Raw genomic sequence first — 24,546 nt, 5'->3', positions numbered from 1 at the left:
GTACAGAGGCTGCAGCACCACATTCACTTCCCAAGCACCCCACAGGCACTAGACCAGACCAAGCAGGAGTTTTATCAAATAGCCCAATTTCCCCACGTCATTAAAAGCATAGATGGGACACATGTTGAAATATCCCCCCCTCCCAGAGTGAGTACGTGTTCAGGAATCGCAAATCCTACCATTTCATGAACATACAGGTGGTGTGTGATGCCAAAACACATCATCACGGACATTGTCGCAAAGTACCCAGCAGCCCGCACAGCGCTTTCATCTTCCGTCACAGTGGGCTACACCCTAGAATCACAAGTGGGGAGTTTGGCGAGGGATATCTACTAGGTATATGCATTTGAACAGAGGCCACACTTGTTAAGGATAGCATGTTTTAATGACTGAGATCCCGGTACTGATTGGCCTCGTTATAACCATTGCCCACCACCATCTCAGTATATGATGTAGTTTAGACTCTTATTCCACCTATTTGCAGGGCTTGCCTATGGACTTTGACAACTTTATGTTGCCTTACACATTGTTTTTGCTTCTTTTCGGGCCTAAAGGCCTGTGCTCGAGCGAAGCCATGGTCTTTTCTTACACCATCTTCCTGAGTCCCTATAGGTGAAAGGCAATGATTTAGTTTCAATGTGTTATTCGCTAGCAGTGAACCAGCACGGACCGGTTTTTATCGGAGGAATGTGCTCTCTCTGCGCCGGAGCCATAACAAATGCTTGGTCAGCTGCTGTTGTGGACCTGATACGACGAGGTACAGGAATCCTATGAGAGTAGTAGGCGGGTTCTTCCAGAAGCTTTAAGAAAGGGCTATGTTCTATATTAGTGAAAGCGGGTCCAAGTGAGGGTGAGATGAGCTGATGGTCTGTGAGACGATGGTCTGGCGACTTTGACGGTCTGGTGAAACTTCACGGTGCAGACGTGCAGTCGTGTTTGTGGAGCAGAGAGTCTTGGCCTAACCAGAGAGGGACAGATAGAGAGTTGGACCCTTCTTCGAGCTCCAAATGCCTAGTAACATGGTGAGATGTTCCATGTATATCTAACTTTATCTAATTTTGTCTTTCATTTTCAGGTTCTATGTGTATGTATGTGTTGATATTTAGTTATTATTTCTTTCTTGTCACCCGTATTATCATGCAATAAAGACCCTTGGAATGTGTGTTTGGTCCTTATTCTTTGTAAAGGAAGGTCGGGCCCCTTTTTTACCAAGTGCTTACAGAGGGATGGGCTATTTCCCCTCTAATGAGTAATTGTAGATACGGAAAGGAAATCGGCTCCTAAGCAGGAATACCAACAATATTAGTAGATCAACCCAACATAGTGTACGAGGGATGTACTGATTTGTCACCGGAAGGTGTTGCTCGTGCAGATGCACGTTGTTCGTCGGGAGGCATTGTTGAACTGCACCGGGGTGCGTTGCTTGTGAAAGTATGCGTTGTTTATCGGGAGACGTTGCTGATTCACACCAGGGTGTGTTGCTCGTGCAGATGCACCTTGTTCACCGGGACACGTTGCTAATTCGCACCAGGGTGCGTTGCTCGCATAGGTACGCGTCGTTTGTTGGGAGACGTTGCTAATTTGTCGGATACATACCCTCGGAGCTATGACTTATTTCATCTTCAGTAGTTAGTTCTATTCCTTTCTCAGGTAGGTATTCTGAAGTGTGGTGTTTTTAGGCAATCTGGGAAGGGACTCGGATGAGTAATTACTGCATAGCTAGCTGAAACACCCGAAGAAGCGGAAAAATCAGTCATTACACATGTGCAGGACAGTGTTTAACCATATTCCTCCCACCCCACAGGTGACAGTGCGTATGGGGTCCGGGAGTTCATACTGACGCCCCACCTGAATCCAGCCAACGCTGGGGAGCGGCGGTACAACAGTGCCCACATAGCAACCAGAGGCACCATTGAGTGTACATTCGGGATACTCAAGAGCAGATTCAGATGCCTACATAGGAGTGGAGGGGCACTACAATACAGCCCCCAGACCTGTTGCAAGATAGTGGTAGCATGTGCCATGCTGTACAACATCGCCACCAGAAAAGGCACACCGGTGGAGCTCAGTGAATCGGATTCATAAGATGTGGAGGGGCCTGCTCCAGAATGTATGCCAGCCGGTGTAGCTGCTGGGCGCCAGAGGTGAGATGAGATTACACACAACTATTTCTAGGTAAGAAAATATGACACAATGCTAGATATCATTTGTGAGACTGTGTTTTATTCCTTAACTTTAGGATGAATGATGTCACACAGCCTGAATGACACACAATGTCTCTCCCAATGTTCAGCACATGTTATTGTCACAGTGCAGGTCTTTCATCAGAGGCAAGTGTCCATGTAAAGTGAGTAGCTGTACCCATCCAGTGGTCCCATTTAGTGCACCTCAAATGCGGCACTGTTGTGAGGAAGCCCCTGTTTGGGGTTGCACAGTGCCCTTCTCACTTGGCCCACTAGGCCTACTGGTACGGCCACTTCGGCGCCTATCCATGGTCGGAGGGGAAGGGTGATGCTGCTCCTTTCTGACTGTGCATCCTCATTAGTGGGAGTTAGGACTCCTTGCCCAGTATTGCGAACTGCCAGCTGCTCATCCACTGCAGATGTTATTTGGACCAGTGCCCTTGCAACGTCCTGGCTGTTGCGTGCCACCTCGCGCTGCATGCAGATGCTGCGCCTTGATAGAACATTGGTAGCAGAGGACAGGCGGTTGTCAGCCCGTGTGTACAGGTCTAGGCGCTGCATCTCTCTGCGCCTAGCAGCACGCTCAGCCTTAAGTTCCGCACAGAGTGCTTCCAGGGAACCCGTCATGCCCCTGAAGCCTGCCCTGACTTCCCTCTGTAACGATTTTATATTTTTGACCTGCAGGCACTGTACCTGCAACTTGTGCATCTCCAGTCCGCCAAACACCGTGTCATCCCCTGGATCTTCAGCACTGCTTGATGTACGAGACCTGCACCTGGTTGGGACTGTTGGGATTGGATCAGCACGTGCACGGTGTTGTGGCTCTGGCTGTGTTGGCTCATGTTGGACATCACCATCGGTGTCCTGGCCCTCGTCCTCCAATTGGGGTAGTGGTGGCACTACATGTCTCCTGCGGTGATTTTGAGGGTGCACTGGGCTATCCTCCTCCTCTGTGTCCTCCTCTTGCCCTGCTGCTTGTCTGTTAGGGGAATCACCCTGTCTTCCACTGCCTGTTGCCTGTGTTCCAGATGGTTCTGTGGACCTAAAAGCATACATTTATTTACTGTTATGACTTGCACTTGTCAAATATTAAATATCACTGTTTGGGATTACATGTGTCTTGTATTTGCCTTTCCTGATGTGCACATGCTATTGGGGACTGGCTGGCTGTAAATGCACCACTGTAATGTGCATGTGACTACATCTCCTATAATGCATTGTAGTGTGTGCTTGTGTACCTGCACTGGACTACTAGTTTTGTCCTGCCCCTGGGTCGCTGCTGGGTGTGTGGGTGTGGTTGGGGGTGTCAGGGGTGTGATGGCATGCTTCTTACCTTGTCCTGTTACCAGGGGGTCGGAGCTGTCAAGGTCGGCCATGCCCATTACGCTTTCCGGCAGCAGGGTCCCCTCCACCAGTTCCTCAAGAGGTGTGGAGTCAGTGGCAGTGGAGGTCCCTCCACCGGTCTTCCTGACCTGCTCCAGCCTGGCAGGCACCTTCTCCTTGGAGTGCTGGCGCATATCGTACCAGCGCTTTCTTAAGTCTTCGGCACTCCTGTGTGTTACACCAACAGCATTCACTTTCTGCTGGATTTCTGCCCATATACGCCGCTTGCGTATCTCAGGCACCCAGAGTGATTTTTTACCAAATAGGTGCTCATGACTTGTCACCATTTCTTGAATGAGCACCTCCAACTCTGCCTCAGAAAACCTTTGTTTCCTTTTCCTCTAAGCTCCCTTTGCTGCTGCTGCTGTGTGTCCTGGCTGGCCATGGCTCCAGTGTCTTCCATTCTTTTCACCACTGCAGAGTTCCCTCTCCACCATTCCTTCTCTCTGACTGTGCTTCAGGAACTCAGGTGCAGCATGGGTAGTCACACTTCCTGGTTGTGATGTCATCAAGCTGCACCTGAGTTTCAGATTAGCAGATTAGCGAAATTCGCAAATTAGCGATTTTTTTTCGCCAAGGAATCGCTATTTGGGGCATCGCAATGAAAATAGCGATTTTTACAGAATCAGTATTTTATTGCGATTTTTTACATACATACCATTTTGCGATTCTGAATTTGCGATTCGTGAATAATCGCACTTTCAGAATCGCAAAAGGGGAGCTTGATACATATGGCCCTAAGTGAAGCACCAGCACCCACCCTGCGCCTTCTTTGACCGGCCTACAACGGCTCAAGCCCACCAGGGAAGTGGCCACAGCCCGCTGGAATAAAAGGCCAGTCCAGCACTGCCTTTAATATGTCAAGTTGCAACTGGTGCGTGGTTACCTTCTTTCTAATGGTTTCACTGAGAAAAAAATCAGGTGTTCTATCAGTTCTAAAGTATAAGGCAATAACTGAGGGCCTTTATAAGTACAAAAACGTCAGAGATCACTTGCAATATCATCTTTAGGGTATACATAGATCCAGAAACTATCGAAATCAATAATTTCTAACTCCAGCTATTTACCTTTTAAGTCCAATTTAAACATTCAAAAATTATAAGTGGTCATTTTTCTACAATAAAATAAAGCTCAACAATTGCAGTTACTTCAGGTTTTTTCACATTTCTTTCTTAAAACGTGTTGTTCTCAAAAGTACAAAAACATTGAATAACTATCCTATACCAGTCCAAAATGAGCATGTTATTATAAACAAAATATGCAATTACAGCTCTTATTTGATCAAAAAAGAGGAAGTCCTTTTGTTGCTGATAAAGTTTAATACTATGTTTCCATGCTTACACACGAGCCAGCGAAGGACACCCTGTCTTTTGGACATAAACGGATTAAGAGAACAAATGGAGGGCATTCGGTTCATGCTTCTTTACAGATTTACAGCAGGGGGTCTCTCTCACAAGAAAACCATTTTTATTTTTTTTCTCAAGAAAATGAAAGATAAGTTGTGCTCAGTAGATGGGCGCTGCCTTCGGCCTATCATCTCACTTTGTGTGTGTGAGAACTTGAAGCTGTGAGGCCTGGCCCATATCATGAAGAGATGCACTGGCTCAGAAGTCAGAACAAAGCTGAGCGCCTGTCTGAAGAGCATACATTTTTAACTCGCAGTTTCTCAGAATTATTGCAAGATTGCCTGGAAACGAAGAACAACGATTGACTCTTCCTATTTCCGACCTATCTTCCGACATATCGTGCACTAACTCTGCGAAATGCTGTTTATGTGTATGCACTTTGGGTCCTGCACACACATAAAATGTGGAGCTCAGCTGTGCCCTGCTCACTGGTCATACTACGGCAGTGGAGAGCTATGTGTCAGTGTCAGTGCTGCCACACAGCTGCAGGGGCTTTGTAAATTCAGTTGTACTGTGTAATAGATTACTTTGTATAGGGAGTGGTGCTTTTTCGGTCTGGCTTCAAAATGCAGCTGCTAAGGGACCTATTGTTACCGATTCTATATACATAGAGTGTGCTTTGGCTCTGCCAAGAGGACTGTTAAAATAGCATGTATTGAAGTCAATAAATAACATTATACATTGTACATTATACAGTGTACCAGCTGTATTAAAAGATTATGGGCCTCATTTATGAGGCCTTGCGTCAGTTTTGCGCTTCCGATGCGTCACTTTTTGTGACGCATTGGCGGCGTAAAGCATGCCTTCTGTTGCGTACTATTTACAAAGTGAGGCATCTAAGCAGATGCGTCACTTTGTAAACCCCTGCGCTACATTATACCTAAGTCAGATACAATGTATGCAGGGGGGGGCGTTCCCCCGCAAAATGCCTCGTAGAAGTGACGCAGTGAAATCTATGAGATTTCACTGCGTCACTTCTAGTACGCCCTTGCTTCAAAATCTTGCGCCTGCCTCACAGCAGTCATAAGACTGACGCATGCCCTTTCACATGGGGGCTTGCCCCATGTGAAAGGACAGATTGCTGGAGTTGCGTCACTTTTGTGACACACTCCAGCAATGCGTCACTTTTGCACTTACACATACGTCAGAAATACTGACGTATCTGTAACTTGCGACATGATGCGTCATACATTACATATGACGCATCAGGTATATCGCAAGGAGTGCGCACTGAGAAGTGACCCATCGCTGCTGTCACTCAGTGATGCGTCATTTTTCATAAATGAGGCCCTACATTCGCTGACCTTCTTAGCCAAAAAAACGTTAAGCTCAAATATCATGGTTCACCAAAATAAAGACTGTCAATTTAGATATGAACAGTACAAACAAAAGCACAACAGTTATAACTACCCTCACAGTTTGCAATCAACGCACAATGTTCATTATACAAATATATGCAACCCTGTACTGTATGGCAGTGTATACAGGACTTAAGATTGTAAGGCATCCATCAGAATGTAAAAACAATGTCTTATTAGAATTACATTCCAAGGCTACAAAAAAGACAACTTAGTGCACATGCTGGTCAACCGTCTAGTGCAAGTCTTTTAATCCATCCAAGGAGTGACAGAAGGATAGCCAAGATTATGTTGACAAAAAAGGATCCCCAGATAGCCATGAAAACTTGTAGCTGATTATAGACTTTATCAATTAGTCGTTCATGAACTGCTGCTGCTATCGAAAGCAACTCCAGCCATTCTTGATGTGTAACAGTGGTGGCTCCTCCACTATGGTGGAGGAGCCTTGCCCCACCTGCCAGCAGCCAAAAAAATGAAAGATGAAATAATAATAAACCCTTGTTTATTATCATTTCATGTTTCGTCTCTGAGCTGAGGCTTAGGGATGAGCCAGGGAATGACAGGCTGGTGGAGGAGTGGTTGCACTGCTAGTCAGTTTGCATGATGGTCTGACCGGCTGTCTCAGGATGGCCAACCCACCATGCGCACTGAACGTCTTTCCAACCTGTGTTGCATTGCCAGGTTGGAGAGAGCAAGCACAGATCCCAGTCTGACTGGGAGTGCAAATATCGGCGTTTAGGCCAATCTTGACGCTGCTTTTAGCAGCATGAAAGCCGCATCAGGATAAGCCACAATGGACTCTACGAGCCTGTGCCTCCAGTGGAGAAGAGCGCGATTTGGCGATGCAGCAGATATGTTTATTTTTTATTTTTGTCTTTTCATCTGTCAGTCCATCCCTCCGCTTCCCCCGCACCTCGCCAGTCTATCAACACACTGGCTGCTACTGATGCATAGGTACCATTACCGATTTTCAGTGTCTTAAGATACAGAGCTTGACTTTTGCCAATGTAGTATTTATCCATCTCTTCTTCTGATTATTCAGTCTAGGGATATCCTGAGTATCATGTAGCAGAGTTGATTGTAGTGAAGGTGATATCTTTCTCCAATAGTGCTATATATTTGTATAATGCTACAAACTATGCATAATGTTTAATCCTTCATTTTGTCAGATCTGACATTAGACTATAAGATACTTGTAAGCCTTGTGCAGTTTGTAGGTTGACCAATGCTAATCCTACAGAACTTTAAGGTAATTACATTTGAGGTGGGCTTCTCACAGTACTTCTCATTGTTCCTTATCATGCATGCCTTCCAAGTCTGCTCATTTAGCCTCTGTGTATTTCTTTTGTAATCTGGCCTGTCATCAATAAATCAGTCAGTGTTCTTGTTAAGCACAACTAATCACCCACAAGGGTCTCAAGTCACTTGCGGGTAGGGACATTTGCTGTCTCTGAGGCAAACAGCACCAGGGATCGCGGTCCTCCAACCTCCCTCTGCTATGGCTCAGCTGCCCTACATGCACACAACCCCAAAAGAAACAATAACTGCCAGCTATCGACGCCGAACACCACCCATGGACAGTTCTCCTGCCGACACTGCTGCCACACTTTCACCCACCTCAGGACCCCCATGACTACTGTCCACACACCGGAAGCCATAGCACAAAAACCCCTGAGCTGTATCCTCCTCAATCTATGCTCCCTGCACAGACACAGAGTAGAAATTTGGGACCTCCTTGACACCATGTCGCCCGACGTTGCTTTCCTCACAGAAACCTGGACCAACGCAACCTCAGCCCCCGACATCCCAACCGCTATCCCCGAAGGATACAAGATCCAGAGGAAGGACCTCCTTAACTACCCTGGAGGAGGACTCGCCATTGTACACAAAAGCTCCCTCTGACTCACTACAGTCTGCAGGACTGACTCCTCGTCCCTATGGAACACCTTCACTACCACCAACGCATCAGATCCACAAAGAGGAACTTCCTCCAGGACAGAATCCTCACCAACTCCCACAACTCGAAGGAACTCTTCAGCATCATACAAGAATTCAGCAAACCCCCCAGCGAAGCCTCAGATGCCCCCCTCCCAGGACCTCTGCAACAAACTTGTCTTCTACTTCCATCACAAGATCAAGCACCTCTATGACAACCTCAACAAACAGAAACAAGGCCCAAACACCACACCTATCTCCTGAAACACCAGCGATCCTTCCATCACTGCCTGGACCCCTGTCACCACAGAACAAACTACCAAGACCATGAAGAGCATGCACTCAGGAGCCCCCACTGCCCGCTGCACATCTTCCACAGAGCTGCCACTTCATTGCACCCGAACTATGATGAACCATCAACTCCGCCATTGAAACCGGCACATTCCCCGGCAACTGGAAACGCGCAGAAGTCAAGCCACACCTCAAGAAGCCCTCCACAGTCCAGGCAGACCTCAAGAACTACAAACCCATCTCTCTCCTCCCCTTTATAGCCAAAGCCACTGAGAAGCTTGTCAACAACCAGCTCACGACCTTCAGCGGAGCTAACTCGATCCATGACTCCTCCCAATCCAGATTCCGCAGCAACCACAGCACCAAGACCACCCTCCTAACCACCACAGATGATATCTGTACTCTCCTTAAACAGGGCCACATGGCGACTCTTGTCCTACTAGACCTCTCTTCAGACTTCGACACCGTCTTCCACCGCAAACTCACCACAAGACTCCACGACGCTTGCATACAGGGAATCGCCCTAGACTGAATCCACTCATTCCTCACTGTCCGAACCCAGAGAATCAGACTCCCTCCTTACCACTCCAAACCCACAGAGATCAGCTGCGGCGTACCCCAAGGATTATCGCTCATCCCCACTCTCTTCAACATCTACATGGCCCCTCTCGCCACCATCGCCAGAAAGCATATACTCAGCATAGTATCCTACACCAACAACACCCAACTGACCCTCTCCCTCACCAAGGAACGTGATACCACCAGACACAGCTTCCAGGAAGGAATGAAAGAGGTTACTTCCTGGATGAGCAGCAGCTGCCTGAAACCCAACTCGGTGAAAACAGAAATCCTCATCCTCGGATTCACCCCCTCTGCATGGGATAACATCTAGTGGCCAACTGCCCTCAGCAACACCTCCACACCTACGGACCATGCCAACAACCTTGGCATTGTACTCGACTACTCCCTCAGCATGACCCAACAGATCAACACCATCTCCTTCATGTGCTGCAACACCCTCTGCATTCTCCACAACACCTTCAAATGGATCCCCCCGAATCCAGGAAGGCTGTCACTCAGGCACCATAACCAGCAGACTGGACAACGGAAACGCCCTCTACACCAGGATCAACAAGTCCCAACTCCACAAACTCCAGACCGTCCAGAACACCACCGCCAGACTCGTCGTCGGCATCCCACAACAAGACCACATCACCAAGCACCTATAAGACCTCCATTTGCTCCCTGTCAAAAAGAGAGTGACCTTCAAGTTGCTCACTCATGCCTACAAATACCTCCACAACAATGGACCCCAATAACTCAATGAAAGAGCCTCCTTCTACGCACAGAGGAGAAGCCTCCACTCTGCCGACCTCGCCCTGGCCGAAACACCATGCATCTGCAGAGCCAGATCAGGAGGAACAGCCTACTCTTATCGCGGCCAAGACCTGGAACAAACTCCCCCTCAGCATCAGAAGACCCCCCACTCTGCAAGCTTTCAGGAAGAGCCTCAAGACCTGGCTCTTTGGGTGATATAGAGCTGCGCAAACCCCTGCCTTTCCCCCCAAGCACCTTGAGACCCTCATGGGTGAGTAGCATGCTTCACAAATTCCTGATTGATTGATTGAGTCAAAGAGCTAGGTCTTGAGGCCGTACCTGAATTGAGGCCGATGTGTAGATTGCCCAAGATGCAGAGGTAGGGAATTTCAGGTCTGTTCAACAAGGTAGGAGAATGATCTTCCTCTGGCAGTGGTCCTGCAGATCTGTGGGATGGTAGCCATGGCCTGATTGGCAGAGTGGAGATGACCGGTGGGAGTGTAGAAGGAGAGGTGGTATGTGGGTCCAGTATTTTGGAGGGCTTTGTAAGCATGAATGAGGAATTTTCAGGTGATTCTTTTGTTGACCAGAAGCCAGTTGAGGTCTCTTAGGTGTCAGGTGATGTGGCTGCAGCAGGGAGGTTGTGGAGGAGTCAGGCGGAGGTGTTTTTGATGTGTTGCAGCTTCTTTTGGAGTTTTTGCATGGTGTGCTGCCATAGTCAAGGATGCTGCTGATAAGTCCATGTGTGACCATTTTCCTGGACTTGGTGTGCATCCACTGAAAGATTTTCCAGAGCTGGCAGAGCATGTGGAAACAGGAGGACAAGACAACTTTTATCTGGCAGTTTATTGAGAGTGAGGAGTCTAGGATGATGCTGATGTTTCATGCATGGTCCGTGGGTGTTTGGGGGTTCAGAGCGCTGCAGGCCACCAAGAGTCATCCCAGTTGGAGGGGTGGGACCCAGGATGAGGACTTTAGTCTTGTCTGAGTTGAGCTTGAGGCAGGGGTCCTTCATCCAGGTGGCAACCTTCATTCTGCTGTGGAAGTTGGTCTTTGCAGCTGTGGGTTCATCGCTGAAGGAGAGAATCAGTTGGGTGTCCTTGGCATAGAAGACAATGTTTAGTCTGTAGTTTCTGATGATGGTTGTGAGCGTGGCCATGTAGATGTTGAAGAGGGTGGCTCAGGGAGGAGCCCTGTGGCACTCTGCAGTTAATTTCTGTGGGTTCTGAGAGAAAAGGCGGAAGTCTGACCTTCTGTGTTCGGTCTGTGAGGAATAAGCGGGTCCAATCAAGGGATATGTCGCAGATGCTGGTGTCATAAAGTCTAGCACAGAGGGTGTTGTGGGAGACCATGTTAAATGTAGGTGAGAGGTCCAGGAGGATGAGGGCTGTGGTCTCGCCTGTGTCAAGGGGGATGCGGGTGTCATCTGTGGCATTCAGGAGAGCAATCGTGGTGCAGAGATTGCTTCTGAATCCAGATTGGGAGGGGTCGAGGATGTGGTTCATTTTGATGAACTCGAAGAGATTGGCATTGATGGGCTTCTTGATTACTTTAGCTCTAAAGGGGAGCATGGAGATGGGTCTGTAATTCTTAGCATCCGTTGGGTCGGCAGAGGGTTACTTCAGCAGTGGGTTGATGTCTGCATGTTTCTAGTCTTCAGGGAAGGTGGCAGATTTGATAGAGGAGTTGATTGTGCAGCATAGTTTGGGTGCGATGGAAGTGCTGACCCTGTTGAAGATGTGTTCGGGGCAGGGATTGTAGGGGACTCCTGAGTGGATGCTCTTCATGATCTCATCAGCGGTGAGGGAGAACCAGTTGAGCAGGGTCTGAGGGGGTCTGGGGCATTCGAATGCAGTGGTTGCATGTGAGGTCAGTGAGTCTTGGTTTGTGAAGCTGTTGTAGATTGCCTTGATCTTGCGGTGGAAGAAGATGGTGAGGATGTCACAGAGGTTTTGGGAGTGGGGGATGTCTACTGTCTCTGTGCCGTGTTCTTTGACCACAGTGCAGAATTGTTGGCTGTTGATTGTGTTGGGATTGATGTGTTCCTGTATGGCAGTATTCTTAGTTGTTTTGATGAGGTGATCGTGTTTGGAGACTGTAGTTTTAAAGGCAGTGTGGTCTGCTGGGGCCTTGCTGCTTTTTCATCTTTTCTCGAGTCATTTGCAGGTGCTATTGGACTCCTGGAAGGTGGAGGAGAACCAGCTGGCATTCTTGGAGGTTTGCTTGCCTGAGGGTTTCCTGAGGGAGGCCAATATATTGGTGCAGTTGGATATCCATAGGTAAACGTTGCGTGCTGAGGCTTGACATCCGTGGATGTCGGTGGTGGGGTTTACTGAGGGAGGTGGTGAGCTGGTCTTCAGTGACCTTGTTCCTGCTTCTGAGTGGGTAGCAGGGGGCGTGCTGGTGTACAGTGAGTTTGGTGAAGGAAATATTGATGCAACAGTGGTTGGTCCACTGTAGTTTGGAGGTGTGGCTAAAGGAGATGGTGTTGCTTATGGAGAAGATGGGGTAAAGACTGTGTCCTGCAAAGTGGGTTGGGGAGGTGACCAGTTGCTTGACTACGATGGTGGTGAGGTTCTCCAGAAGGGTTGATGTGTCCTGGTCATCGAGGTTGTCCATGTGGGAACTGAGGTCTCCAAGGTGGATGTAGTCCTTGGAGGTAAGGGCATGATGTGCAATGAATTAAAATAGGGATTTGCTGAAAGGGGGGCGGGTTCTGGGAGGCCCGTGGATGTGGGTGCTGCAGAGGGTGGGGTTCGAATTGGGCTGGACCCGGAAGTGGAGATGCTCCCTGATGGTCGAGTTGTCATCATAGATGGTTGTGATGCAAAGGGTGTTTCTGTGTACAATGTCAATGCCTCCTCCCTTTTGGCTGGTGCGTTCCTTGTGGATAATTTCATAGCCTTCTGGAATGGTGGTGGCGATGTGGGAGGCTGAGGTAGAGTTTAACCAGATATTTATAAGGAAGGTGATGTTGGGGCAGATGGAGTCAAGCAGGTCCTAGATCTCCTTGGCTTGTTAATAGAGGGAGTTTGTGTTGAGCAGGATATAACTGAGACGGTTGGGTCTGGTTTTTGCATGTGGGTCTGGTGTGTGGGGCAGGTGAAGTTGCTGTATTTGTTACAGTTGGGGCAGGAGAAAGGGCCCTGGCGTTATTTGGTGATACACTGTAACAGGTGGTGGGACATCCGGTTTTGAGGGATTGGAGGGTGCTGGATTGTAGCCGTGGATGGTCCTAGGAACAGGGTCTGTGGCTCAGTAACTGACAGACACAGAAGGGCTTGCCTTCAGCGCGCCAGTAGGGGGGCGGTACAATGGCCGCCATTAAGTAGTGGTTTGGGAGAGTTGGACAGCTGTGTGGTGGGAAGTGGAAAAACCGCGCCGGAGGGAGGGGGGTTGCAGGGGACAAGCAGCGGCAAGGGCACGGAAAGGGAAAAAAGGCATACAAAAGTTGAGAAATTAGAGAAAGTGAAAAAAACAATATTAGATAAAATGAAAGTGAAAAAAGAGCAGAGGAAAAAGGCAGGAAACAGAGGGCAGAGAATAGCAGCAGAGCTGAGATGCTCCCGACAGAGCCACCAGGGATGAGGTGCAGATGGATGCCTTTGGGTGGAGGAAGGCCTCGAACTTAGGACCTGAAAGGGCCTGGGGCAAAAACTACCAGGCGGAGCTGAGTGGCAAGGAAAACTATTTATTGACAAGGTCAGTAATGGCCATAGGCATTGCAATAAGGTTCGTATTATTGGTAAGTTTTGAGATCAAATTCTTGTAGTGCCTCCATTTTATTAGGCAGTTGTGTGCTGGAGATGGCTCATGGCATGCAACCAAGTATCTCTGTCAGGTAGTATTTTAACAGCACATATTTCTAGAATTGGTCTCCCTCCAATTGAAATTCTGTTCTCAATTCAGTAAAGGATTTCAAACAATCAGTCACATCAGCATGGTCTTGTGTCTGGATTTACTTAGTATGCCAAAACTCTGTAATTTCACATTTTCCTGAGAGGTTCGGCGAACTGTTCTATCCTTCTTTACATAACAGCTTATGGACAGAGAGACATACCTCAAAAATGTTCATGAGGATCAGATTCCTAGGGTATTATAACTGGTTTTGCAAATAGAAAGCACAAGGTCTGGAAAAGCCATATGTGATGTAATTGTTTTGTATAAGTATTGATTTTATTTTTTAATATATGTGTTAAATGTTTAGTAGTTATTAATTTTATTTTAATTGAATCTTGCATTTTTTAGTTCTGTAGCGGGGTGTGAGTTAATAGGGGAATAGGGTGGGGAGTAATTTAATTATAATAAAGTAATTAATATTTTTTATTAAATAGTATTTTTTTACTTTAGATTTTATAGTGTTAATTGCTGCAATTATTTTTTATTAATTAATTATTAATAGGTTGTAAATTATTATTAATTAATTGGTAATGTGAATTGTGTTATTTTTATAGGAGCGGTTGTGAGTTTATAGGGGAATAGGGTGGGAAGTAATTTCATTTTAATACATGTAATATTACTTGTCATATAGTTATATGTATTTAATTTTTAATTGATAGTGTTAATTGTGGGAATTAATGTATTAATAATTTTTCATAAATTGTTAATTATTTTAACTAATTAAATATTTAGGGCCAGATGTAGGTCGCCAATTACCGGTCGGTAACGGCCGATTTTGGCCGTTACCGACCGGTAATTGGTTTGTGAGATGTAGGGGGCCCCAATTTTACCGATTCTGTAAATTTACCAAATCGGTAAATTTACAGAATCGGTAAAATACCGATTCAGTATATTTACCGAATCTGTAATTCCAGATGTAGGTGGCACCGTTTGCAGTGCCACAGGCCCTTAGGAATTCTTATTTTACCACCCATTCCTATTGGGTGGTGAAATACCGAAATCCAGTGTACATGCACATATGTGCATGTACACCTATGCCATGTGACACATAGGCATGCCCTTAGGGCATGTATGTGTGCCACATGGCACACAAGCCTGCAATTGGGGTGCTACAGGGTGTCAAAGTGACACCCCGTTCCCCCTGCCAGGATTCGGTATTTACCGTTTCGGTAAATAATGAATCAGTATTTCCCATTGATTCCTATGGGCTTCAATGCCCATGGGAATCAATAGGAAATATGATTCGGTATTTACCGAATCAGTAAATACCGACTCTTACAGATTCGATAATTCTAAAATGAGAATTACCTACATCTGCACCCTTTCTATTTACCTACTCTTAAATACGGAATCAGTATGATTCGGTATTTAAGAGTCGGTAAATAGGAATTACCTACATCGGGCCCTTAGTGATTAATTAGGTTAATTGTGTCATTTTTCACGAATGGGTGGTGGGGTTTTTAGGAGAATAGGGTGTGAAGTAATTTATTTAAAATGTATTTATAATTAATGGTAATTAAGTTTTTTCAAAATTAATTATGGCAATTGTGTAATTAGTTTGAGATGTGAGTTGTCGGGTTTATAGTGGTAAAAGTTGTGAAGTAAATTATTTTCAAAGAATTATTACGTTTTTGTTAATTGACTTTAAAAAAATGTTATGGAAATTGTGTAATGACTTTTATATGTGTGCTGTGGTGTTTATTGGGGTAGAGGGTGGAAAGTATTTTGTTTTATTAATTATTAATTATGTGCTTATTTTTATTCATTCTTTAATTGATAAATTGTTATGGTTATTGTTTACTTTTATTTTGTGTGTGGATTTTGGCTTACTAGGGCCAATGTTTGGTCAGTAAATTAATTTGTATATGTTTTAATTGGATTTTTTAAAATTGATAATATTGGCTATTTGATAATTAATTATGTTAATTATGGAGATCCATTTCTTTTTTAAATTTTGATGTGTGTTGTGAAATGTTTGGTATAATAGGGTAGGAAATAATGAATTTATTGTATGTAACAATTAATGTTTTTGATTATAATAAATATATAATAAATATAGTTATTTGTTTGTAAATTTTTATTTTTATTGTTATAAAATATTGTTTGTTGAAATTTGTGACAATGGATGTTTGTTCATTGTACACGAACATCCCACATGAACAAGGTTTGGATGCTATGAAATACTATCTTTTTCGCCGTCAAATTGCATTATTGAGACACTCTGAAATTATTGTTGAGATGTCCAGACTTATCCTTAAAAAAAACGCATTCCTTTTCAACGACTGGTACCTACAGATCTCTAGGGCTGCGATGGGTTCCAGATTTGCTCCGTCTTTTGGCTGTCTCTTTATGGGATGGTTTGAGGCGGGGCATATCTGGGGCCCATCGAGGGCCAAATGGAAGACATTTATTTCTATATTACGGCCGTTATATAGATGACTGCCTTTTGATTTGGACAGGCACAGATGAAGATATACAGGACTTTTTTTCCCATATGAATAACGACTCTAACAATATGACCTTCACAATGACGTCAAACTCGAACAGTATTGTTTTCCTTGATTTAGAACTATTCCATTCCAAAGGTAGAATACATAGCAAGATGTTTAGGAAAACAACAGCATGCAATGCTTTATTGCATGCAGACAGTGCCCACCCAAAGAGCCAGATCAATGCTATCCCCTACGGGGAGATGTTGAGGGCATGTCGGAATTGTAGTCTAGATAAGGATTTTGTGACGAATATGAAGGATATTGAGAAAAGATTCAATACTAGGGGCTGCTCAGGAAGTGTGATAATACGAGCTAGAGATAGAGCCTTCAAACTTAAACGTGTGGAGACTCTGAAGGCATCGAATAAATCTCAAAAGAGCAGAAATAATATTGTACGCTTGGTGACCAATTATCATCCATGGTCACACAAGCTCTTTATGATATTGAAAAGAAACTGGCTAATACTCACAGCAGATAAAACACTTCTGAAATATATCTCCACTTCCCCATGTATAACATACAGAAGGGGAAAGACGATACAGAGCATGATAAGTCCCAGCTACCCCAAACAACCTGACAATAAGAACATGTGGCTGGGAGACCTGAATATTGGCTCTTTTATGTGCGGTAATTGCAGCATGTGTAGGATGACAATGAAGGGAGTCAAGGAATTCAGGTACAATGGCTTGCGGACTTTCCAGATTCGCCATCACATAGATTGTATGACAAAATATGTGGTCTATGTCATAGTCTGTAAGTGCCATAAAATCTATGTGGGTAGTACCGTTCGCCAACTGAAAGAAAGAATGACGGAACACTTTTGTGTATTGAAGAATCTGGATCAGAGATACCCTATAGGTTGTCATGCATTGAACTGTCCTGAACAGAAGCAAAAACTAGCGTTTCAGTTTCATGGAATAGAGGTTGTTATCAAAGATCCTAGGGGTGGTAACCGAGAACTAAAATTGAGACAAAGTGAGGCAAAATGGATCCTTAGGGTTTGGGCAGTGGAATGTGGGGTTAATATTGATCATGAACTACATTATTGTCTCTAATGAACCGTATGAATTATGCATGCCCACACTGTATAAATTGTTCTTTGAATACATGGACATAAGATCTAAGGTGTTCCCAATATGTAACTGTGAATGTGAAACACATTATGTCCGATTTCTGTTGTTAACACCTGGCAGACTACAAGTAGCAAATTGAGGCTTCAATCTGCTAGAATATCTTCTGGACATGTGGACTGTTTCAATATGGAAGTATGTATTGCCTATTGTGATGTATTACCAAGTTGTCCTTAAATGGAAGGATTGGTCACTAACCATTAAGTGACATCTGATTACGTTTTGTAACCTTATATTGGTATATATTGGCATATATCACAGTGTTGACTCCTCTGATCCTATAGACTCTACTCGCCCCTTATTGCACTTACCTACTAACAACTGTACTTTTTTTTAATTTTCGTCGATTTCTTTTCCTTCCCTATCTCTTTTTCTTTTCGTTTACACTGGGCCCCAGGGGGACTGGGCACTAGCTGTTGTCCCCCTGGGGTATTTCGCGCGAGGGATGCCCTCTCGCGACCTGATTGGGGAATCGGGAGGGTGGGAGGGGCTGTTCCAGGCGCGGGGAGGGAGAGGGAGGGCGACGTCACTTGTTGCGAGTGAAGGAGCGGTGGTGTCGTTTTTTGACAGGAGCAGCTGAGAGGAATTCCTGTCAGCGTGTCAAATATTGTTGTCGAGTTGATTTTTGACGTGGCCTTCTCTGTACAGCTGAGTCATGGCGGCAGAGGAAATTGCCAGAGAAGCAATCCGTGCTTTGGTGGCGGTCGAGCGTAGCGATTTATTACGACCCGGCAGTATAGTGGAAACATCTGTGGAAGGGAAGCGTCCCCGTCGCCTAGCAGCGGAAGGTATGGGTCGCGCTGTTGCCGCCTGCAGGTCTGTGGCAGGTAATTCCACTGACGCCATGTGTGGGGTGAAAGTGCCAGCTGTTCGTGTGGGGAGAGCGAGATCTTCGAGCAGGGGCAGCCGAGGGAAGAAGCCCCCACCCCTGCGTTCGGCTTCTGCTCCGTGTGTGGTGAGGGGAGGTCGGCTTGTATGTACAACACAAGCCAGGAAGAGGGCTGGGAGGCGAGGAGGCAGAGCTTGTGGTACTTTTGATACTCGAGTGAGGCATATTCAGTTCAGTGAAGACGCTTCTTGCAGTGGGGTCGGTGCTGGAGCAGACATCACGTCACGGACGCCAGAGGTGGCTGTTTTGCAGTTTGATAAGGAGTTGTCAGGAGAAATGCCTCACAGATCTTATGCAGTATCTAAAGTCAGCAATAGAGTAGACATCGCGCCTCAGGTTTGCTTTACTGGGCAGAAGAATAATTTGGTTGATTATTCGAGTGACAGCGAAGAAGAAGACTATGGTCAATTGGAGGTGATGGAAGGTGAAGGCTCCATGGGGAAGAGCGTGTGTCGGCTGAACCAATGCAGCAGAGTGAGTTTGCTGACTGCCAAGAGGTTGTAGTGCCGCAGCCTAGAGGCCCCCCGAAAGTCTTTATTGACACAGACTTTCATTATGAAGAACCCTATTCTTCTGGTGCTATGTATGACTGCCAAGCGGTTGGAGGAGCCTTTTGGGATCAGCAAGTTGGGGAAAATCAGGGATGGGGGGGGGAGGCCGGGGTGGGAGTTGTGTTAGCGGTCAAGACATTGGAAGTTCTGAGGTGTTTCCGGAATCTAGGCCTCCGCCTCGTCACCCACAAATGGATTTTGAGTCTGGTTTGGGTCCACAGCAAGGGCAATGGGTTTGGGTCAACCATACTGAGATACCCAAGAAACAATGGTCTGGTACCTCAGCAAATCAGGTAAAAGGTAGGTATGGAGCGGCGGGAACTTTACGGCGACCTCAGGGTTTAATTCTGAAGTTCAGATTTCTGCGAAGCAAAGCACGGCGTTGGGGGGGGGTTCGTTTCTCAAAGCGGATCTGGTGCAAATTTTAGGCCTGCTACCAGGCGCTTTACACGGAGCCCTGAGTCTGAGGTAATATATCAGGATGTCAACATTGCGTCTGGCGCTAGGCCAGGTACCAGTTTTAAAATTGCTGAATTTAGAAATGTGCATGATGATGAATATGAGGATTGTGATAAAGAAAATGACATGTATCCAAGAGTTGGGGTGTCTTCAGAGGTGGCGGCTGGTTTGGGCGGCCAGGTGTTGGGAGGGAGGGGGGAAGGCCAATTCACCTCTGCTAGTATGTTTCAGAGATCTGGAGCGGTTCTCTCAACGGAACATAGGCAACATGGCGGACATCATCTGCGTGATGGTCTGGAAGAATTTCCGCAACGAGCTTCGCTGCTACCAGCAGGTAAGACAGACTGGTGGGCTGCATGGACACGGCCTTTGGCAGGTGGACCAGGTGTTGCGCCTGTGGAAGGTGGAAATGGGGTATTGGCAAAAGGTCAGGAGTTGGGTGCAAGGGCACTGGAGAGGCCGCAGTCCACTTCGGGGCCTGGGGAGCAGAAGGACAAGGAAGGAGGGGGGAGCCCTGTGTCATCAGTAGCTAGTTCAGTGCACAGTGAGAATCCAAGGTTTAGCCGTACTAAATTGCCATATATGGGGGTGGCTATGCCCTTGGGCACCCATTTATCTCAGAGAACGAGGCAGAGGATTTGGAGCCACGATTATGTGGATATTTTTTGCCTTTTGCATAGAGATTTACAAGCCAGGGAAGGGTCTAAGGAGGAGGAGTTGGAATTATCCCGCCGCCCCAAAGTGCCGAAAACGATTGAAAATTGGACCGCTGCCTTCATTATTTATGCCAGTGTTTATTGTGAGCGTTATCCTGAAAGGGCAGTTTCATTTTTTTAAATACATAGATATCATCAGAAGGGCACATTTACAGGCGGGTGGCTATGCTTGGTTGAATTATGATGAGGAGTTTCGGGCTAGGGTGAGTCTCTTTAACGATAAACCGTGGGGAGAGGTGGACCAGGAGTTGTGGTTGCAATGGTTGTCAGGGCACCCGTCTTCCAACACGATACATACGGCCAGTGGTTTACCAATAACTTATCGGCCCTTTCTGCAGCGTCCAGCCACGATAGGGGCGGGGGGATTGGGGAGAGGACAGTTGCCAACCACGGGAGCTTGTTGGGGTTTCAATAGAGGTTCCTGTGTGCGCCGATATTGTAAGTTCAAACATGAATGCGCACAGTGTAGGGGAAGACATGCCAGTGCTTTCCTAATCAACAACACGGAGACCATAGGAGGGGACAGAGGGGACGTGGCACGCTGCCGCCTCTTATACCAAAAGGCTCCTACCCCAATTAAGTTGCAAGCGATGATGCGGTACCTGGAGATGTACACGGATACTGAGGCGGCAGTTAAACTGATTTGGGGTTTCAGGCTGGGCTTTCGAATTGGGTATCAAGGTCCTAGAGTGTTGCGCTGGGCTGATAACCTCAAATCAGCAAAGGAATTGCCTAAGGTGGTTCAGTGCAAGTTGCAAAAAGAGCTGGAATTAGGTAGAATAGTTGGACCTTTTTCACACTGCCCCTTGCCAAATTTGATGGTGTCGCCTCTGGGAGTTATTCCTAAGAAGGCCCAAGGTGAGTTTCGGCTTATTCATCATCTGTCTTGGCCGGAAGGGCAGTCAGTAAATGACTTTATCTCGACGGATGACTCGGCTGTGTCTTATTCGTCAGTTAACGATGCTTTACAGATGGTTCGCAAGGCTGGCGCAGGAGCGGAACTAGCAAAATGCGATGTTCAGGCAGCTTTTCGGCTGTTACCCATACATCCCATGGATTTTGAATTGCTGGGTATGTATTTTGAAGAGGCATACTATGTGGACCGTGTGTTGCCAATGGGATGTTCTATTTCTTGTTCCCTATTTGAAACATTTAGCAAATTTTTGGAGTGGTGTGTCATTCGTCGTTCCGGGCATTCAGCAGTCTGCCACTATTTGGATGATTTTGTGTTTGTTGGGGAAGCTGGTACTGAACAGTGTTCTAAGGTCTTGGCCTGCTTCCAGGATATGGCAAGTGAATTTGGAGTGCCCTTGGCAGAGGACAAGACAGAAGGTCCGACATCAACATTGGTATTTTTAGGTATAGAGATTGATACCACAGCAATGGTGGCTCGCTTGCCTTTGGCTAAAGTTCAAGAGATAAGGTTTTTTCTACAGGAAATCATTGGTGCAAAGAAAGTACAACTGCGTCAGGTACAGAGGCTTCTGGGTTACCTTACGTTTGCATGCAGAGTAGTTAGAGCAGGAAGGACCTTTTGCAGGCGCTTGGGTTTTGCAATGGCGGGGGCTTCATTGCCTCATCATCATATACGCTTGACAAACAAAATAAAGGAGGATTTGCTTATATGGTTGAGATTTTTGGATGACTTTAATGGAGTGTCTGTCAATTTTGTGGATGAAGACACGGTGTGGCAAGTTCAAATTTTCTCAGATGCCTCTGGAGCCTTGGGATTTGGGTTGTTCTGGGAAGGACGGTGGTGTGCGGAGCTTTGGCCGTCGCACTGGTTGGAACAAGGTCGTAGCATAGCTTTCTTAGAATTCTTTCCACTTTTGGTTGCACTGCATGTTTGGGGTGAGGAATTTAAGGATCGCTGTGTTTGGTTTCATATAGATAACATGGCAGTGGTGAGTCTGGTAAATGGGCAGCGGGCAAAGGATGTGAGGGTGCTACAATTGTTGAGGGCGTTTATGTTGCGAATCCTTCAGTTGAATATTGTTTTTAAGGCAAAGCATAATCCTGGGGTGAACAACTCAATTGCTGATGCTTTATCTTGTTGCCAGTGGCAAAGATTCCGGGAGTTGGCACCCAGAGCAGACAGACACAGGACAGCGATTCCTTCGAGTATTTGGGACCTGGGGGACTGAGGATTGCGGAGCTGGTTGGGCAGTCATTAGCGGGATCCACGAGACGAAGTTACCAGCTGGCGTGGTCTGTTTTTTTATGCTATGCTTCGCAGCGTGGAGAGCAAACAGTTTATGTTAGAGTTTGAATTATATTTGATGGGCAAGGGTTTGTCCCATACGACGATTTCAGGCAAGCTGGCAGGTATTTCATTTTATAGCCAACTTTTGTTGGGGAAAGAGGTTCGGATAGGTTTCCTTTTGAGAAAAATGTTGAAAGGCTTTGGGAAAAACAAATTGCATACAAAACAGTTGAGGGATCCCATTACCTTTGAATTGTTACAACGGATTTTAGGTGTCCTGCCCGTTTGTTGTTGTAATGAATGGGAATTGTTTTGTTTTAGGTTATGTATGGTGTGGCTGTTTTTCGGAGCGTTCCGCATCTCGGAATTACTGGGGTTGCGGAACCAAGTTGGGATTCAGGCATCGGATATTCACATTCTGGGGGGGAGATTTTGCAGATCAAGTTGAGACAGTCAAAGACAGACCAAATGGGTAGTGGGATGTGGGTGAAATTGGGAAGGAGTGGGGTGGAGGGTTGTTGCCCTCTGGAAGAATGGGAATCTTTTCTAAAATCGGCAGTGTTTCGGGAGGGAACAATATTTTGTCATAAGAAAAGAGATCAATTGACTTGTTTTCAATTTTTGACAGTCCTGAGAAAAACTTTGGCATTGGTGGGGGTGAATCCGAAAAGTTTTGGTACGCACTCTTTTAGAATAGGCGCAGCTACAGAGGCTGCTAGGTTGGGTTGGGGGAAGGAAGATTTGCAACACATAGGGAGTTGGAAATCTAATTGTTGCTACAGATATGTGAGATTGTAATGTCAATTGTCACTGTTTTATCGTAGTAATGTTAGTTTTTGTATCTTAGGTCGAGTTCTGGATTTCCCTCGCAAAAAGAGGACTTGGATTGTTGGACATTCCATAGTTAAATGGGCAGCAATTTTTGCTGAACAGCAAATTTGTGGACGAGGTTTAGGTTTGTATAGCAAAGAACATGAGGTATTATGGAAAGGTGTGGGGGGCATGAAATGGAAGGATTTATTTCCTTCGCTATCCAAGCTAGCTGCGGCTTGGGGTATTCCAGATTTGTTAATAATACACCTGAGTGAAAACGATCTTGTGGACTTGTCTGGATTAACGCTCATTAAGCAAATGAAGCTGGATTTAGCGGTAATTAAAGACAATTGGGTGGGTACGCGGGTGGTTTGGATGGAATTTTTGTACAGAAATCAATGGAGAGGTGCCCGTGTGCATGCGGCTGTTGAGAGAGCTCGCCGCAAGGTGAACAGAGCGCTAAAAAATTTCTGCACAGCTATGGGTATCACAGTACTGGCTCATGAGCATTTTACCAGCGAAATGCTTAATTTATTGCGAAGTGATGGTGTACACCTCTCACAGTTGGGCCAAGCATACTATCTCATGGAACTGCGGGATGCATTGGCTAACTTGTGGTGCGTGGATTTATGGTGCTCACAGAAAGAAATATAAACAAAATAAAAAAGGGCTTTGCTCCAATGATGTGCAATGGAAACACATTGGTGCCACTTGAGTTATGATAAGTGTTTGGGTGGGGCAGGAAAACTCTGAAGGTTTTCCTGGGTGGTGTGTTTTAAGGGATAGGATAATCTAGAGCGGATTCATCCTTTCTCTAGGGGGAGAAGTTGGTAGGGTAGGTGGGAAAGAAAAGGAAAGATGGAAATAATACTGCTGGTTATGGAAAACAAGTTGTGGATTGTTGCAAAGAATAAAGCATTGGGGAAAGGAAATGTATACAATTGGGAAAAGGTTTTGGGGAAAATAGTACAAGGTATTGTTGAATAAAGTTAATGTTGCAGGGTATGTCTTTTGCTGTCCTATTAATAAAAGTGACCTTTTATGCTAATAAAGCAGAGTCGTGTGAGAGTCCTTATTTGCGCGATGGGCCCCAGGGCGACTGGGCACGAGCCGATGTCCCCCTGGGGTATTTCGCGCGAGGGATGTCCTCTCGCGACCTGATTGGGGGATCAGGAGGGTGGGAGGGGCTGTTCCAGGCGCGGGGAGGGAGAGGGAGGGCGACGTCACTCGTTGCGAGTGAAGGAGCGGTGGTGTCGTTTTTGACCCACCCACCCACCCTGACTTTGAAAGAAGTCGGGGAAGGTGTTTTTTGTTCTATGTGGACTGTATTTTGGTCTTGTTTGTAGACAATAAGAGAAATGATGTCACTTTAGGGCACTATGGGCAGACTCCTTTTTGTTCTGTGTTGTTGGCGTGTTTTAAGGGATCGGATAATCTAGAGAGGATTCATCCTTTCTCTAGGGGGAGGGGTTGGGAGGGTAGGTGGGAAAGAAAAGGAAAGATGGAAATAATACTGCTGG

This window comes from Lissotriton vulgaris, chromosome 6 (genome assembly GCF_964263255.1).
Source record: "Lissotriton vulgaris chromosome 6, aLisVul1.2, whole genome shotgun sequence".
Taxonomy (NCBI): Eukaryota; Metazoa; Chordata; class Amphibia; order Caudata; family Salamandridae; genus Lissotriton; species Lissotriton vulgaris.
This window is presented reverse-complemented; position numbering follows the sequence as displayed.